Consider the following 20,011-nt stretch of genomic DNA (forward strand, 5'->3'; position numbering starts at 1 on the left):
AAGCACAATCCAAAGTGCTGTTGCTTACCTTTAAAGACCTAAAGAGCTTAGGACTCTGATACCTGAAAGAACACTTGAGAACGACACCTGACAAGGTGTTCTTTGGTTTTAAAAGACTAAAACAAACAAGATGTCCAAAATGTAGAATAAGAGAGTTCCCTTAGGCTGAGTGATGGATTGTGTCAGGAGGTGACAAGAGTGTGGACCATAACCTGGGATTCCTTGTTTCGACATTCATTCAACGTCTGGAGGGTCACAGGTTCCCCTTCCTTAGGATAATTCAAACTTCAACAGATCATTCAAACATATATGTCAGTCTTGGTGCATTTAAACTGCCCTTCAGTGAATGTGTGTGAATGCAGTACCACTAAATAGGCCTTTTATTTTGGCAAGTATTGAGAGGGCCCTTAACTTGCATTCATTAGGCCTTGTTTGCAGTGTTCCAAATGGAGAGCTGTTAACTGGTGAGACTCAAAATTAATAATTGCAGATTAAATAATTGTTTGCACGGTAGGAAAATGACCGTAAACGTCTGCCACACTTGCGAAAATGAAGCTTCACAGGTCTAGTCAGTAAACACCATTTATTGGAAGCATGCTGGAAATTCATGCGTGAAAATCTGTCTGCATGAAAATATGGGGAGGGGGGGAAGAGGGGGAAATACAGATTCCCATGAAATATTTCATATTTCTCTGGGTTCCTAGGCATTATTATCATGGAGTAACTATCAGATATATATACACCCTGCATTTGCTTATGCTCTAAGAAAGTAAAATAGTCATGACAGCTCCAAACAGTTTCATATAGAATGTTAAATAGCATAGGAGACAGAGTTTCAGCACCCTGGACAGCTCCCTTGTGGGACCCCCCCCCCAATAGTCCAAAAGTCATTGAACTCAATTAGGCTTACTCCTGAATGGCCATGCATAGGATTCTGCTGGCATGTGATTCTATTGCTCAAACACATTTGCCTGCATTTCATTCTGCCCAATCTACGCTGCTGATGTTAGTTATCCCATCTTCATCCCAATTCAATAGGAAGTGAGATCTATCAACAGAATGTAATAAGTAGTAAATTATTGTTGCTGTTGATAAAATAAATTAGTGAAAAGTAATACATGATCAGAGGCAAAAGAATAATAGTTTTTGGTGTAATTCATCTTCTTTCATGCAGGCAGTAGTGTGAATGTCAGGTGACCCCTGCAAAGCTCAACTGAGCTGTTGAGCTCCCACTTCTGGCCACACACGCACCACACCAGCCATTATTCAGAAGGAGAGAGAGGCCATGTGTCTCTCAGGTTGTCATCCAGTCATTTCACACCAGGCACCCCCAAACTTCGGCCCTCCAGATGTTTTGGACTACAATTCCCATCATCCCTGATCACTGGTCCTGTTAGCTAGGGATCATGCGAGTTGTAGGCCAAAACATCTGGAGGGCCGCAGTTTGGGGATGCCTGTTTCACACCTTATATACAGGCTACGCATGTGTTGGTGGACCACGCCACAAGCACCACAGTGGAGGGACCAGCCTTTGTTGCTTACTTTACTCTCTTAAGTTCGCATACATTCAGGGCTCAGCCTAAATAAAATGGCTGCATCAAATATTCACCTATTTTTATTTCTGTGCCAAAAATGTGGGGAACAAAACGTTTTCTAGAACCTCCATTCTTAATAATGGAGAGCGTTTGTGCGACTCATTTCCTGCCCTTGGTTAGGACTTTCTGTCCCCCACAGAGCTAATCACAATTCTGACACAACACTATGTACCCAATCAGATTTGTCCTTATGCCACTTCAGGCAAACAAAGTCGATTTAAAGTGAGCTCTTTGGATTGGTCACATGAATGATTTAATTTCTTCCCCTTGCATTTAGAAAAATAATAAAAGCAGGTAACACCCTGTAAATTTCTAATCCTGATCAAGAGCAGAAGCCTGCAGGGCAATGGGCGCCCATCTTCTAGGCCTTTGTCAAGCCCTGAACAGGTCCAAGGTAACTTAAGGTCTGCCCAAACCTATTGTTAGTCACCCCCTGAACTGATGAGACTCATTTGCCACAAACCAATCCTTTACTTCTGTGGAATGTTCTTCCAATAGAGATTTCGGCAGGCATATTCTATTTTAACCTTCAGACATCTGCTAAAACCTTTCCCTGCCCCCAGGTTTATGCAGGCAGTTAATAAAATATCTGCAATAGTTAGATGATAGTTAATTTTTTTAGTAGTTTTTATTGTATGTGTGTGAATATATAATGTGTGTGTGTGTGTGTGTGTGTGTGTGTGTGTATTGATTGTAAGCCATTTCGATTTTTTCAATGATACTCCAGCATGCAAGTATTTTCTATAAAGAAATATATAAAGGTAAAGGTAAAATGTAAAGGACCCCTGGACGGTTAAGTCTGGTCAAAGGCAACTGTGGGGTGAGGAGCTCATCTCGCTTCAGGCCAAGGGAGCCGGCGTTTGACCACAGACGACTTTCCAGGTCATATGGCTAGCATGACCAAACCGCTTCTGGCACAATGGGACACTGTGACACGTGCCAGAGCGCACAGAAACACCATTTACCTTCCCACTGCAGTAGTACATATTCATCTACTTGCACTGGCATGCTTTCGAACTCCTAGGTTTGCAGAAGCTGGGACAGAGCAACGGGAGCTCTCCCCACCACGGGGATTTGAACCGCCGACCTTCCAATCAGCAAGCCCAAGAGGCTTAGTGGTTTAGACCACAGCACCACCCATGTCCCTTATAAATATGTAAGGACAGTATAGTCAGCAGAGCAAGAGAGCAGCCCAGAATTGCAGCACCTTGGACAGCTCCAGTTCCAGCTCCAACCTGCTCAACTGCTGGGTCTCACTAGGACTGGAGAGACTTGAAAGGATAGGCAACCTCTGACAGAGGTAGACCTGAAGCTTTGTACAACAGCCTGTCTCCTTTGTATCGTCAACACTGCACCCGCTTTTGCCTTGCAGCATTCAGAACAGAAGCGCAAGCAGACTCAGAGGATCTACTTCTGCAGGACTGAGCTGCAACCCAGACTTTGGTAACCCTGATCTGTATTGGGTGCTTTCTAACCAAAGCCATCTCTTAGCAGCCATCCCTTGTGTTGCCCTTTTATCAGCAGAGCCAGCCTGCCAGATCTCACGGCTGACAATGGCATGCTTTGGAAGGACAAATCTACACAAAGGGTTATAGATTGTATCATTCAGATTAAACTATTGGAGGAAAGCTTCCGTCAACAAAGTCCCCTAAAGGGGAGTTTGTGAAATGACCTTCCTTCACTCTCAAAAAAAGTGCTCGAATTTATCCTTTGCATTATAATCAATCCACCCCCTGTTTGGTGCAATTAATTGAGCACCTTCTTTGAATTAGCTTTTTGGACAGGACTGTGGGGCACAACTCACTGTACAAGCCCCACTGAAATGAATGGGGGACAGTTTCTGAAAGTCTTAAGAGCAGTTCCACATATTGCATAGAATGAAGGGACTGGATTTTGGATGGCACGCCTTCAGAACGCTGGTTTTCGAGTGGCCTATTAAATGTATAGAGTTCCAGCATGTCATGAATTGACATATCAAGGACATAAGTACATAAGAGGAGCCTGCTGGATCAGGCCAATGGGCCCATCATGTCCAATATCTTGTTCTCACAGAGGCCAACCAGATGCCGGTGGGAAGCCTGCATGAGTACAACAAATCACTCTGCCCACTGAGAGACATAACACCTCAGACTTTGCCATCGTGGCTAGTGGCCATTGATAGCCTTGTCTTTCCTGCATTTGTCTAATCCTCTTTTAAAGTTAGCGCAGCATTAAAAATTTGCCAGGCATGCCTTGCGACTGGCACAGGTCCATTTGCAACCACAAGGAGGTCTCTGGATGCCAGGCTGGCGACTGGGGAAAGCAAAATGTCACTTAGAGAAGGCTCTGAAATATATTCCTTGGGGCCTGAATTTGTTTTATTCTGGATTGGTTTATTTTTGATGTTTTGGTGTGTTATAAACGGCTTTGAGATTTGTTCTTTAAAATATGAAGTGGTATAGAAATGAGGAGGAGGAGGAGGAGGAGGAGGAGGAGGAGGAGGAGGAGGAGGAGGAGGAGGAGAAGAAGAAGAAGAAGAAGAAGAAGAAGAAGAAGAAGAAGAAGAAGAAGAAGAAGAAGAAGAAGAAGAAGAAGAAGAAGAAGAAGAAGAAGAAGAAGAAGTTGTTCCCCTGGGGGGGAAGTACCTAGACATTTCATTGTGGCAACTATAACCCAGGTTTAAAGTGCCATTTGGTGATTAGATTATATATCTGAGTTTCAAACCCTGAGATGGTGGCAACCATTGCCTCCTGCCCATGTGGACATCAAACTGTACAGGCAGAGGCTGCAAACTTCCATGATCAGCTAGTTTTTAGTGCTTGTGAAGTTATCTTCCACACATATATTTTGGGTTTGCATAAGGCTTTACCTGCCCCCCCCCAAAAATTATATTTTGCCCATGGTTTGGCTGAAATGGCCTCCCAGGTCAAAATGGAGAGGCCTATCCTATATTAAGGTTTGTTTTGGTAGCCATCCTCCAGGTGCCCTCACCCTCACAGTTGAGGCAGTTCGTGGCTGTGGAGTGGGCCTCTCCATGGGAGTAGATTCATGAGGCAGCAACCTTTTCCATAACAGATTGAGACCCTTGTAATGGGCATTCTATGGGACGCAGGTGGCGCTGTGGTCTAAACCACTGAGCCTCTTGGGCTTGCTGATTAGAAGGTCGGCGGTTCGAATCCCCGTGACGGGGTGAGCTCCCGTTGCTCTGTCCCAGCTCCTGCCAACCTAGCAGTTCGAAAGCACCTCAAAGAGCAAGTAGATAAATAGGTACCACTCCAGCGGGAAGGTAAACGGCATTTCCGTGCACTGCTCTGGTTTCCATCATGAAGCAGTTTAGTCCTGCTGGCCACATGACCCAGGAAGCTGTCTGTGGACAAACGCTGGCTCCCTCGGCCTGAAAGCGAGATTAACGCCGCACCCCATAGTTGCTTTTGGCTGGACTTAACCATCCAGGGATCCTTTGCCTTTTTACCAATGGGTATTTTGTAGTTCTCCAGCTTTTTTCTGATTTACAGGACAGGGAATAATTGCCCTGATCACTTTGACTGCTTTTGCTTTGTTGGTTTTACTTCTGTGTTTTTATATAGTTAATAGGATAACTTTTATTACAAGTCGCTTTGAATATCCTTGTAATAAGAAAAGTAACATGCAAGTATTTTGAATGAATGCAAAATAATCCAGTGCATTGCTTACACTGTGTGTCAGTGTCTGTGAGAGAGAATGCAGGTAGTTTTCCTGGTTTTGGCTAGGAACACCTGTTTTCTTTCATTCTGGCAGAAGACAAGCTTCTTGGCATTAATGCAGCCTCTAGCTTTTGCCATGTATAAGAATCTCACATATTTTAATCAATGTACTTGGAAGCTTAGCCATGCCTTAGTGAATAGGATCACTAACTGTATAATTACAATAATGATCAGTACTTAAGTGGATTAGCACCAGTCTGTTATTGGTAGCAGCATGGAAGACTGAAAACATCATTTGGAAGCAGTTGGGGCGCTGATTGTGCCAGAGGGATCTTTTTGCCTCTTGCCCCTTGGCAAAGAGGTGGGGAAGCAACCCATAAAGAAAAAGAAGTAGGTTAAATGGACAACACAATAGGTTTATTGCGTCTTTTGCATTCCCAGAAGCTTGTGGATAAGAAATGCATTGCAATGTTGTTGTCGCCGTTAATTAACACAGTTACAGCTACGGCGCTGAGCAGAAGCTCTCATCATTTATATGCCCGGAATTATCCATTAAGGGTTTTGTGGACTATAATCATGAATGTTTATGTATGATGCGAAGTAAATATGGCACCGAGAGATGGACTGAACCAAAATCTGATGCTTCAAAATACATTCCTTTGTCCTGACCCTGACCCTTGCAGGTAGCAGCAGCTATGGTATAGCAAGAAAGGGAATAGAGGGGAATATTGCTCCAGGTGGTGGTTGCTGTTTTTTAAGCAGGAGGTATGACATCATCTGCTTTAGTGCTAAGGTATTTGACAGACCCTCCTTGCGCTTGGGCAAGTGACTGTGGTGGAAAGAAGACTGTTGTGTTTTCCAATAGTTTGACATGAGCCCAAGGAAAGTCGGAGAATACAGCTAATAATCAAGCATAGACTGCATACTTTCCCCCCTTTTCTTTGATGAGGTTACTACATCATGCTAGCACTTTACATGGTAAGATTTCTTTACCAGATTTGCTTTTCTTCCTTTCTTCTTTTGTTGAAATATTTCTATTTAATTACTGAAATAAGATATAACGGGGGGGGGGGATACGGTTAATGTCCTTTGTATAACACTTGGACAATAATTCGCAAATTGCTAAATTAACATTCCTAAATTAATGGGTGTTAGAGTTTGCATTTCAGTTGACTGAAGATCTCTTGTGAAATCTCAATGTGCTTTGCAAGTTGATTTTATTCCACAGTATAAACTGTCTATTCTATGACTGCCAGCTGCTCTTGCTTTGATCCCAATGAACTGGGTATTATGCTGTGTACTGCTGGTTTAGCAGGGGGTATGTATTTATAGAGCAACACAACTGCCTGCAGTTTTTTGACTCTCCATGCACTGCATATGTGCCGTTACATCACAGTGGTGAACCGAATCTTGCCAGCATACTTGATGCTCAGCTACCTCATCCCCTGCAGGTCATATGGGTGGGGCACAGCTTGAGCCATGCCTGCAGAGGGAAGTCCTTTGGACCACCAGCACCAATTCAGCTGGTGCTTATGGGTAGCCCCACTTTGCTGCAAGTGAATATCCCAATGGGCTTTCTGTTCCAGTAGGGGACTCTGTAGTGTAGCCCATCCCAGTGGGTTTCCTGTAAATGTTGATCGGCTGTAGTAGTGAATATCTGAGAACTGAGCAAATATGGGTAGCCTGGCAGAGGCAAAGGAAGTCAAGCCCAGTTCACCCAGTATAGGGGCCATCAGCAGAGAGGGAAAGCTATAGAACATGAAGGGAGTGATAGCAAGACCCTGGATGGGACTTTGCTAAAGAGGGTGAATCCAGGGTGGGTACGTCCACCTCCCAAAATAATGAAAAGGGTTCAATAACCATCTCTAGGCTGGGACCTGACCACTCAAGGCCGGTGTCTGGAGCACTGGAGCTTGCAATTACAACAATGAGGTCCTTGGCTACACTGTGAGATGAAGCACTTGAAGAAACTGTGTTTGATTGATTCTCCATTCACTGAGGGCTGGTTTCTGGTTGTACGCACCCCCTGTTAGAAAGAAAATAGGCCGCTCAATCAGGAGGTCTCTTCTCGCCAGCTGCCGTTGCAGGCACCCTCCGAAGGGAGACGAGCAAAATCCAAAAGACAATACAAAGTAAGTGCTGTTTTCCTGCTAAGCTAATCAGCTCTGTCTGAGGATGGAGGGATGTGTGCCAGCTGAAAATCAATGCCCTAAATCAACTTGGTGCGCGCCTGAGCACCGCCAAAGTGTCAGCTGCTAACAAGGGAATAAAGGAAACTGTTATTGGATACTTAGGACTCTTTTGTAAGTGCATGTGTAAAATAACATATTTAATTTAATGCAAAGTTATAAAGCTAATTGGGCTTTATGGGCATTTCATCAGGGAAGCCAAGAGCAAGTTGCCTCCTCCCTCCCCTCCAAACAACTGTTTAATCCTTCCTGGATTGCAGATCGTCCTTTTCAGGCATTTGTCTGTAACGTACAAGCACAACTTTTGGCAGGTTTTCCCTCTGTGACAGAGGCTTTGGGAAGGGGGAAGTTCCTCCCCTCTGCAGCCTGTGGCTTCATAGGAACACGGGAACTGTCTTGGTGGTCCATTTAGCTCACTACTGTCCCCATGATGGGCAAAGGATCTCCAGGGTTTCAGGCAAGGGATCCCTGGGATTGAACCAGAGACTTTCTGTATGCAAGGCAGGTGCTCCACCACTGAGCTTACTGCCCCTAGCATGCAATTATTCTCCCTGCCTGTCCAATTCCCCACATTTCCTTATCTCAGACAGGACTCCAAACTGGTCTGCTCCACTTTACCTCTTTCCTCTCAACCTCTCAGGTCGCAACCTTCATTTCTTAAGCCCCATTGCTTTTCCACAATCCCCACATGACCTTTGCAGTCTCCTGTTCTCCTTGGCTGCTTTCATGCCATACACTTAAAACACAGGTGGCGCTGTGGTCTAAACCACTGAGCCTCTTGGGCTTGCCAATCAGAAGGTTGGCGGTTCGAATCCCCGCAACAGGGTGACCTTCGTTTGCTCTGTCCCAGCTCCTGCCAACCTAGCAGTTCGAAAGCATGCCAGTGCAAGTAGATAAATAGGAAGGTAAACGACATTTCCATGTACTCTGGCTTCCGTCATGGTGTTCTGTTGTGCCAGAAGTGGTTTAGTCATGCTGGCCACGTGATCCAGAAAGCTGTCTGTGGACAAACGCCGGCTCCCTCAGCCTGAAAGTGAGGTCGCCTTTGACTGGACTTAACCGTCCAGGGGTCCTTTACCTTTTACCTTTTGAAACACACATGCAAGAGTTTTGGGGGCTGTAGTTTACCCCCTCACCAAACTGCAGTTCCCAGGATTCTTTATGGGGGGGGGCAGAGCCATGTGTTTTAAATGTGCTTTAAATAGATGGTGTGTACGCAGAACTAGATGCTGTTTCTTCCATCTCCCCTTTCCCTTGGCCTGTCTGCCCAGCATGCTCCTGCTAGGATCTGAGCAGTTCAATAGGGTCAGAGCTCCCTCCCATAATGTTGGACTTGGTTTTAAATGTTGTTTCTATCGCTTGTCTGTTTGCCATCCTTGGCTCCTTTAGCAGAAGGAGGGGGTGGGAGAGAGATTTAAATAATTATAGAAGTCGGGGTCATACAGTGATGCTGATTGGCAGGAGATTCCAGACAGGAAAAAAAAGGGGGGGCATTTCTTCATGGAATTAATGTATGGAATTCACACCCCAAATGTGGGGGTGGCCACTGACTGCTTTAATGGAGGATTAGTCTCTTTCCAGATGGGGGCTTAATATTACAAACGGGCCCTTCAGATATCATAAACATTGTCAACAGCTTTGAAAACAAACAAACCCTCGTCTGGTTTTCTGTGGGAAGCAAAAATCCAGATTAAATTGAGGGTGGGGGGGATTTGAGCTGGCAGTTTAATGCCAATGGTGCCAGAATGAACCCTTGTCATTCTGATTTGAAAAGAAGTCAAGGTTTTCTAGGCATGACCACTCAGAGAGAGTACTGCTTGGTTTCCAGCTAAATTCTACCCAGGTAGATCAAGTTAGGTTGCAGTCACACAGCAGTTTATTCAGTTTCCCCGATGCCTCCCTAATTGTTAATTTCTGCATTATATTCTAACTTTCACACACAGTCAAAGCCACTTCCATAAAGTTAACAGAATTAAGTGTGTGTTTAGCACTCGTTTCCATGTTATTTGATTCAAGGGGGGGGAAATCAATCTGCAGCCTTCTTAACAGGGAAAATCATGGGAGCAAAGTGGCAAAATTCGAAGTAGTTTCCCTGCTGTTTTTGTGGAGAAATCATGGGGGAACGTAAACAGGCGTGTGTAGAAAGGGCGAGGGACTAGCGGTGTTGTTCAAGGATGTTCATTGTTGTGTCACACCATGCTCACTGGTGTTAACAAAATTTTGCGTGACACATGCTGGCATATCGGTCCAAAAGCCATAGTTCCATGGCATAACAGGTACTGCAGTGAGAACGGAACATTAGAAAACAGGGCAGAAGTGCTAACATTTTAACCAGGAAAACTAACACACAGTATTCCCCATGTCTGAATGCACTTTTAGTCATGTCTATTAATGTGAGTGAGTCTACTCGTCTACTCTGCAATCCAGCTCTATGCTTTTGAGTACTAGCTTCCTGGAGCCACAGCAGGAGAGGGCTATTGCCTGTGGGCTTCCAATGGGGACTTGGTTGGCCAATGAGGGGAAGAGGACGGGATGGAGCTTTGTTTTGATCCAGTAGGGACCTTCTTTGGTGCTTATTTGTCCTTCTCATGCAGATCATCTCTATGATCTTTGGACCACAGAGATTCCTGCAGCACTTGAGTTTCAGCAACAGGATAGCTCCTTTACGTAGCAATATCATTTCATCTTTTGCTGCCTAACTTTTGTATCCTCCGTGTGTGTGTGTGTGGAATCCCAAGCTCTCTCTGGTTGCAATAAGTCTCCTTCAATCTATCACCAGAGGCTGCTAGCAGCATCAGATTAGCCAGATTTCCCCATCTTTCAAAAGCGTTGCTTCTTTATTATTATGTTTTACTGCATGGTGTGAGGTTTCTTTATAAAACTGCCCACAAGCGAGCCATCCGGTTCTCGTTCCTTATTTACACCCATCCCAAATCACCTGCAAAGCATTGCCAGCCTTGCAACGGCCAACTCTGACAGACAGTGTTTCAGAGAAGAGCTGTTTAAAAAGAAAAGGTTAGAAAGCGACATAAGTGCCAGCAGCTCAGAAAATAAGCTAAAACACATCTCCAGAAAGTGCCTGGACTGTGTGAACATTCAAGGGGGATGTTGACAGCACAATGGAAAAGGGCTGAGATGCACAACCCCCATTATTATCACTGATGGGAGTCCCATGTCATGTGTTGCCGTTGTTCCTCCCCCACAGTGCCAACCTTCTTCCCAGGGTGTGCTGAGTGCCACAAATCTTCAGCCATCTGAACGAACGAGAGAAAGAAAATGTCTGCAAGAGAGGACTAAGGCTAAGGCTTTCTCGGCATGGGTAACTGTGTGGAAGTTCAGGGCATGGCTCTCCTCCCCCCACTGCTGTGTTCCCTGCCACCCTAACTAACCTTGGTTTGGGCACAGCAGTCTTGAGCCATGGACTGTAGCAGCTAGACCCAGGTCCCTTAAAGGTCTGCCCTGCCCTTTTGGTGGCTTGGTGAAGGAGGATGGCTTGCTGCAGCGCCACCAAGGTGGATGGCCAGTCTCTAAGCAGGGTGTTGGGTCCCTGATCCTATAAAGCTGCAAAGAAAAAAGAGATGTCTAAACAGTTGCAGAGGTCCCAGTGCAAGTAACTAGCTCATACTAAAGTCTTTCTATGCAGTTTTGTGCCATGGGGAAAGGTTCACCTTTGGCTTCCATGCAGCTGAGAGATGCATGGCTCCCTCCACAGCCACATCTCCCTCCTAACTAGCCCCAGCAGTGGTGACGGCCACTCTCTGTTCCTCCCCTTTCCCTAACAGTGCAACCATCTCAGCCTTCCCAAAGAAGGCTGTCAAAGCAATGTCAACAGAGGCACTCTCCAGGATTGTCTCTCTGCATGGTGCCTCACACGGAGGAGGGATCCTACATCATGACGGTGGATCCTTCCTCAGAGTGAGGTGCTGGGGGCACAGATGGAGAACCCCAGATGATGGAGGGTCAAGGGTGGTTTGCTGCAGTAAACTGAACACACTCTCTCACACACCCTCTCTCTCTCTCTCTCTCTCTCTCTCTCTCTCTGCTGCTCCACAGCCTCAGTTACCAGGCACACCTTTTTGCATAAGTAGGATGGGATGGCCCACCCATGAGGCAAGGTGAGGCAAGCGCTTCAGGTGGCAGGATCCACAGGGGCAGCAGATCTGGCCTCCAGGGATTGCCCACTGTTGTTGCCACCGCACTCCCGTCCCCCCTTGTTCTCAATTTAGAGCTTTATTTCCCCCTTGTACCTGATGTAGGTCTTCACTGACCCTTTCTTCCCTGGCCAGGATGGGGAGCCATTTTGTGGTTCACCTCCGAGGCCAAAATGTCTTGGGCCAGCCCTGGCTGATAGGGCAGTGGGCCTGTGGCTGGCAAGCAGCAGCTGACTGTGATCTGCCACCTCTCGTGATGCGCTCCTGAGAGACACTCGCTCCAGCACATGGTAGATCAGCATTGAGATCAGCAAGCAAAACTTTTTTGTGGATGTCAAGGAATATCATCTGACCTGCTCTGGCTTAGCAAGGAGATGTGCTTGATTGATTGTTGATGTGCTTGATTGATTGTTGATGTGCTTGATTGATTGTTTCCTGCTTGGCAGGGGGTTGGACTGGATGGCCCTTGTGGTCTCTTCCAATTCTACCGTATGATTCTATTCTATGACATAGCCAGTTCTTATGTAGTTCGGCACGAGCTAAATCCCCACCTGGCGCCCCTCAGTTCCCACTGGGGAGGGGGAAGACTCAGTCCTGTGAACTGGCTATCCGTACAGAAGCAAGACTGAATTCAGTACTGTACAAGGGCCTTCCATTCCATATCACTCCTGCTCCTCGAGGGCCAGTTTCCCCACATGCCCATTTCTAGTATTAACAGCTAAAGTCAAGCCATTGTTAATTTGCCCTCGCCCCTCTTAAATAGATTAGCATGCCACCGCAATCACCTCCTTTTAAGAATGCACCAGCAAAGCCATTTAACATTTTGCCCTTTTAAGAGAATCCAGAAGCAGAATGAGCAGCAAAAGATCAACTCATGGCATAAAGCAGAGGCCAGGAGAGGATTAGGGTTAAATATGCATTATTGCAAAAGTACAAGAGAAGAAGGTCATACCTCCCCCAGTCTGTAGTAGATACAGGATTAAACAGAGAGCCTTTAATCACTAATCACTTACTGTACCTTTCAGAGGCAGTACATAAAAGACAAACAGCAATGAGTCAGCTCTTGCTGCACAGCCTACAAATCAGTGGGAAGCTCAACAACAGGCGCCAGAGACATGGAGCTTAGGGTATCACTTTTGACTAGCCAAGACCATCAAAGCCCCTCGATTTCTGGGGCAGAGGCAGGTGAGGAAATTGTGAGAAGGTCCAAAATGTTGTGGCAAGAAGAAGAAGAAGAAAAAGAGGAGGAGGAGGAGGAGGAGGAGGAGGAGGAGGAGGAGGAGGAGGAGGAGGAGGAGGAGGAGGAGGAGTTTGGATTTGATATCCCGCTTTATCACTACCCAAAGGAGTCTCAAAGCGGCTAACAATCTCCTTTCCCCTCCTCCCCCACAACAAACACTCTGTGAGGTGAGTGGAGCTGAGAGACTTCAAAGAAGTGTGACTAGCCCAAGGTCACCCAGCAGCTGCATGTGGAGGAGCGGAGACGCGAACCCAGTTCTCCAGAATACGAGTCTACCGCTCTTAACCACTACACCACACTGGCTCTCAACCACCACAGTGGTTCAGTTTAAACCACAGTCCCTGCCTCATGCATACGAGAACTCCTCTGCTGTATATCACAGAGGATTTGATTGTCCGTAAGCAAGGAGTGACTGACTCAATGGCCTGTATGCCATATGTGGCCTAGACCAGGCATCCCCAAACTGCGGCCCTCCAGATGTTTTGGCCTACAACTCCCATGATCCCTAGCTAACAGGACCAGTGGTCGGGGAAGATGGGAATTGTAGTCCAACAAATCTGGAGGGCCGAAGTTTGGGGATGCCTGGCCTAGACCAATGGACTGGATGGCCCAGATATTGAACATGGTTCCTGGCTTTAGGCAGTCAGTTCTATCTCAGGCTCTAGCTAGGGAACCCCAACCATTGGCTAGGGAACCCCAACCATTGGCCATGTTGGCTGGGCCTGATGTAACCTGGGAGTCCAACAACATCTAGAGCAGTGTTTCCCAACCTTGTGCCTCCAGCTGTTTTCAGACTACAATTCCCATCATCCCTGACCACTGGTCTTGCTAGCTAGGCATGATGGGAGTTGTAGTCCCAAAACATCTGGAGGCACAAGGTTGGGAAACACTGATCTAGAGGACCACAGGTTCTGCAGCCTATCTTAGGCTCAGAATACACTTGATGTTTGCCATGGCATCAGCATTTGCATGGACAGTTTACAACCACCTACATACATACACATAAGCCATAACATCCACCCTTCTGTCTGCTTCTGGATTCAACACAAGTTCCTGCTTCCTCTGACCTTCAGAGCCCTCCATGGCATTGTCCCCTGTTTGCTTTCCAGTCTTCTGTCCCAATACATCCTCACCTATGACCTTCACACCTCCTGCTTTCTTACTCTCAGCCATTTGAAGGTCTCCTGTTTCCTCAAAAGGTTCTGTCTTTTACTCCCTTAGTGCCACCCCGCGCAAAAAAAAAAGGGTCAAGCCAAACTTTCGGTATTTTGAAAAGTTTGTGTTTAAGGTCATTAAGGTGTATGGCATATTTTACTTGCGCTGCTGTTTAAACTGTGATGGAAGTCAGCTTTTCAGTGCACGAACAAAACAAAACAAAATCAATATTACATTGTTAATCTGGTGTTTAGGTAGCCGTGTATGCTGCTTTCAGGACAAAGCCAATATAATACGGATTCTATTCATTAGAACACAAGTAGGCTTCTCTGGTAAGGTTCAAGTTATTATAAAGGCCCTCTGAGCCAGAGTTCAACCATCTCTGGAGGACTATGAGTTCCCTACCTCGATTTGAAAATATGATACTGCTTTATATCATGTGCAATGCTGAGCTCTCAGTGGCCCGCTGAATTTATACATAAAGTCTGTTTAGCAGCAGTTTCCACAAATGAATGCAAATGGGTGTTTGACTAGACATCTCTTGCTAGCAGTCCTTCAGCATATCATAACAATCCACTCTAACCATCTTAAAGACGTACAACCATTTACAGAATGAGGGCTGTTTCATTGTGAAATATTCAGTTTTTATTACTTCCGGTAAATAGCAAAATAAGGGGTATGTGTATTATATACAGTATATAAAACCCAACCATGTGAGATGGATTTTCAGTGTGTGTGTGTGTGTGTGTGTGTGTGTGTGTGTGTGTGTGTGTGTCGCTCTCCATTAGATTCCACAGAAATCAATCTGAAATCTGGTTTGGGCAACTAAAATTGGATCTAAAACTATTTAATTTGGTTTCAAGAGTGTTTTCCTCCCTTCTGCCGCCAAGCCGGAGGACACGAAGAGATAAAACACCTTGAGTTATTATCACTTTATGGGCACCTCCATCTCTGAGAGTGAGGATTACACCGTATTATGCGTTTCTCAGTGGTTTGGCTTGGGCTGTATTGGCAGTCAACAAATAACATGTTTTCTCCCAAGTTTGTTAAGGCCCGTGTCCTCCTTTTACTTTGGCACTTTAAAAAATATATATACTTTGGTGGATGAGCCACAGCTTATAGACTTAATCAGTACAGGAATTTGTGCAATAGAAATGTTAAAGGGGGAGGGGCGGAGGTCCCATCCCACCACCAGCTAGCCTTTCCGAATTAATGATTTTCTTCTTCTTTAAGAGTTGGTCCTTAAGATTGGCTTTGGGTCCCCTGTACTACGTCCCACAGCTGATAGAAGCCTTGCAAGTGGGAATAAGAGGCAAAGCCAGGGGCAGCCAAAGGGATAAAGATGGAACTGGGTTGTGTGGAGGTGCTGGCAAGAATGTTGAATTGGTTTTGCTGGTGCATCCCTGGACCTTGCTGCTGCCCTGCATAACCCCAAGTAAACAGCAGTGATGCTACAGTTGAGAGGTTAACACCACAGCCCCACCAGCTGTTTCTGGCAAAGCCTTTTTCTGTTGTGCTACCAAAACTGTGCAATACCCTTCCTGGGGAGATTCTTATAGGCTCCTCCTATAATGGTCAGGGGTCCCTTTACCTTTACCTTTACCAAAACTGTGCAATACCCTTCCTGGGGAGATTCTTATAGGCTCCTCCTATTCTTGCCTACAAATGAGTGCTCATCACCCATCTGTTGCAGAAGCATGTGACTATTCTTGTCGAACTTTTAACTGATCCACTGGTGCCATTGGTGAGTTTGCTGGTATTCTGTAAGTCTATTATGTTTTGAATGACAAGTTTTTAAAGCAGGTTGTTAGCCACTTTGGATATGTAGAAAAACAGGATGGCTGAGAGGTAAGGCTCCTCATTCAGTAACCTGGAATCCTGCAAGATTTGCAAATGGTAGGATGTCCCCACCCCCACCCCCTTCTGATACCCTTGTTTGAAACAATCCCACTTTTAAAAAAAATCGCCAATGTGCAAAAGTAGCTTAGAAGAATCAATTAGAATAGGATGATAATGGAAGCAATTCAGTAAAACATCATTAATGCTGATGTGGCAAGCCGACCAGTGACCATCTGTCTAATCCTTGCTGCATAGTCAGAAAACATTTTAAAACACAATTATTAATAGTCCTCATTATCGTCCATGCAACAAAGAGCATGCCACGTGAGGATTTATGAGGATTTGGGCAAGAAAATGATGAAATTTCCATTGATTTCCTCGAATCTGGGGTCAATTAACAATATTGCTAAGCTGCTGCCTTCCAGATGTTTTGGACTACAACTCCCATCATCCCTACGGTCCTCCTCTCAAATGCAGGAGCTTTGTACATGAGCATTGCTATGTGCAGTCAGCCCTAAAATGTCAGCACTGGAGGCTGTCAAGACCTACCAACAGCAGGGGCCAAGCTAGCCTGCATAGCCTAACAACCAACCACCTGTGATGTAGCTATGATTCCTGCGTTGTTACATGGCCCTTGAAGTCCCATCAAAATCTCTGTTATTTCCAACACACGGAGACATCATCTGTACTCCCCCTCTTCCACATGGGAAAATTAAATTAGTCACATGAGCACATGAACCACAGAGGAAGAAGTATAGAAGGGCAGAATTGTAGTAGGAAATACCAAACATAGCTGGAGGAGTAGATGAAAGGAGGAGCTTGGGCAGAATAGAGGAAATGGGGGAGAAAGCAAGGAAATTATCCAGCAAGCAAGATAAACGTCACTGTCAGGAACAGAAAGGTCAAGAGCTTGGCTCTTCTGCTATTCTTTCTGAGCATGGGAAGCTGTTTGCCACAGTAATGAAGCACAAAAAGGAACATAAATATTGCAGAAAGGGCTGTTTAAGCTCCGTTGCGACGTACTTAAAGAGACTGGATTTTACTGCAAGCAAGAATGCCTGGAAATGACCGTTGTCAGGATAAACTGTATGGTGTGTGAATGGAAATGGGTGCTTCTCGTTTGTGGCTCATGAACATGTTACTGTATGAAATGGATTAAGGGGGCTGGCTCTTGATGAACACAGACACAGCAAATATATACACTCACTGAACCAAGATATATTTTTATTCTGATCCTTATGAGGAATTGACAGATCTGTCCATTTTGGCTCTCTCCATTTCTCATTTTTTCCAGCCTTGATTTTTCCACCTCTCTCTCGTCGTTCTCCACAGAGCCCATAATTTGTCTGCACTGAGTCCACAGGGCAATCTTTCTTCCCTTAGATCCCTCGCTCAAAGGAACCCTCCCTCCACAAATCTTCCGCAAATATTTTCATTCGCCCACTTCTCCCAGATGCAGTGAATCTTCCATTTGTAAACCGTTGGGATCAAATACTGAACAATCACTTTTGTCGTCTTTTATTGACCTAGCTGCAGCCTTGCCTAAACTGGGAGTACATTTTTTTTTACTCGAGACAAAAATTAATCTTCTCATTTCGATCTCACGGCTGTTTCAAAAAAGTAGCGATGGAGGTGTTGCAAGTGGCAGGCTGAGAGGATTTAAGGGAGGTTGTGATGCCTCAGCACGTAATATGATGGGAGCAAGGGGGAGGGTTGCACAGGTGCAGAGTTCTTCAACTTTGTTCAGTTTCACTGAATGTCTGATTCCATCGCAGTTATCAACCTGACTACGTTCTCCATTTTTAAAGACTGGTCACTGCTTGGCTGTTGGGCCTGACCTTCCTTATCAGTCAATTTAGATGACAATCAAAGGAACGAGGTGTAAATCCAAGTGGGGAAGATTACAACGGGGGCGGGGGTGAGGTTAGGGATGAGCAAATCTCTGGGTATAAGGCAGTATATAAATTCAATAAATAAAAAATAAAAATAAAGTTCTCTCTGGTTCGCGTTTCACTTTTTTAAAAAAAAATCTTTATTTGATTTATTAAAATTCAATACAGAAAAAATAAATCATAAATTATATACAACCAAATCTTATGTTATTTAAAAGATCTTGACTTCCAAATCACAGCACATCACTTATCTTTCCAATTCTCTTTAACTTGCGTCACTTTTTTCCAATTATGCATCACTTTTAAGCTCAGTTTTTTTAAACTCAGTTTTCCACAATTCCACATCAATTTGTGCATTTTTTAAAAAACAAAGTTCCTCGTGAAAATTCAGCAGGATTTAGTGCAATTGTCTCTTAATATACATATTATGTGCTAATATATGCATCTCTGTGCACAATTTACCACTGGAAGTGCATTTATGTATGCATTACTTGGCTAAAGAACTACACAGTGAAATTTGGAGCCGTGCAAATTTCGATGCTTTACTGTGTTTTCACTATGCTTCACTTCATATATGGTTTTGGAAAAGTGTGAATTGCATAGGTTTGCCTATGAATGCAAACTGAGTTGAATTTCTTCCCCATCCCTAGTCGAGGGCAATGTGGGGCAGAGAATGACCCACAAAAAGCAGGCCTAGGCAGATATTTCCTTGCCCGGGCATTAGGAGTGGGGCCACCCAACCTCTGCCAGTTCAGTGGAAGTTCTGAAAGGGACTTCTACACATACATAGACCAGGAACCCCAATCACATAGGGGGTCTGTTGCACATGCAAAGGTGTGAGCTGGGCTAGCAGAAATGGCACAGCTCCCACTTCAGTGAATGTAGGTAGGGGGTGGGTGTTATTTTGTTTCTTGAACTACCCAGTTCTGGTTTTCAGGGAAAGCACAAACATGGTTTTACCACTTCAGTATGATGGCAAAACTATGGTTTTCCTCCAGCAAGTGTCAGGGTGGGGAAAGTAATTGTAGAGCATGCGCAGAGGAGCTTTAGGCTCCTTCCAGGCTGGTCCCTAGAGTGCCAAACCATGGCCTACCATTACATCTGAACAGAGCCACAGAGGAAGATAATATTTCATTACAAATGATACATGGCTGCAAACATGGGCTCTCTTCAAGTGATAGAGGGACCCAGGTGGCGCTGTGGGTTAAACCACAGAGTCTAAGGCTTGCTGATCAGAAGGTCGGCGGTTCGAATCCCTGCAACAGGGTGAGCTCCCGTTGCTCGGTCCCAGCTCCTGCCCACGTAGCAGTTTGAAAGCACATCGAAGTGCAAATAGATAAATAGGGACCGATCCGGCGGGAAGGTAAACGGCGTTTCCATGCGCTGCTCTGGTTCGCCAGAAGCTGCTTTGTCATGCTGGCCACATGACCTGGAAGCTGTCTGCGGACAAACGCCGGCTCCCTCGGCCTATAGAGCGAGATGAGCGCCGCAAGCCCAGAGTCGGACACGACTGGACCTGATGGTCAGGGGCCCCTTTACCTTTTACCTTTATTCAAGTGTTACAGTCGTCACATGGCGATAACTGCATGTGGGGAGAGCAGGGAAATGCTAGCTCAACCCCATGCAATTTGGAACCCTGGATAACCATGGTTTAAAATAATAAAGGGAGCCTGTTGTAGACTTTCAACCTCCAATGGCGATGCAACAGGGGGATCAGGACTCCATGATCCCAGCCACGCTTTCTCCACATGGCATGGCTTTTTCAACAGAGCTAAGAAAGGAAGGGATTTTGGTGCACATGGTGGAAGGAGGGAGTCAGACAAAAGCCTGGGGCTCTTTCCAGGCTTGTTCTCTTAGTGCCAAGCATGGCTTGGCATGACGACAGAACTGAGCTGCTGACTTTGTAAGGTGCATGGGCATAACGCCTTGCCGCATGCTAGGGAGACATTCCTTGAGCTTTGTTCTCTCCATGTAAAAGGATTAATGCATTGCTTAAACTAAGATATGAATGAAGACTCCTACAGTCTCAAGCAAGCACTTTCTATTGAGGAACAAATATGGGTAATTCTTAACATGCAGAGTATGCTGCACTAGGGTCTTTGTTAATGGGATTATTAGCATCTACCCAGTGGAAGTAAGGAATTGGGGCATAAGGTGGCGGAAGCAATCTATAAAGGGACACAGAGGTGAGCTGATTGATCCAACAGCAAATCCTAACAGGTTTCATCTGGGGAGCTCTGCAGATATAAAGGTCCTGTCTAAAGCAGAGAAAAATCAAGAGAAGTTTA

This window comes from Zootoca vivipara, chromosome 11 (assembly GCF_965207765.1).
Source record: "Zootoca vivipara chromosome 11, rZooViv2.hap1.1, whole genome shotgun sequence".
Classification (NCBI taxonomy): domain Eukaryota; kingdom Metazoa; phylum Chordata; class Lepidosauria; order Squamata; family Lacertidae; genus Zootoca; species Zootoca vivipara.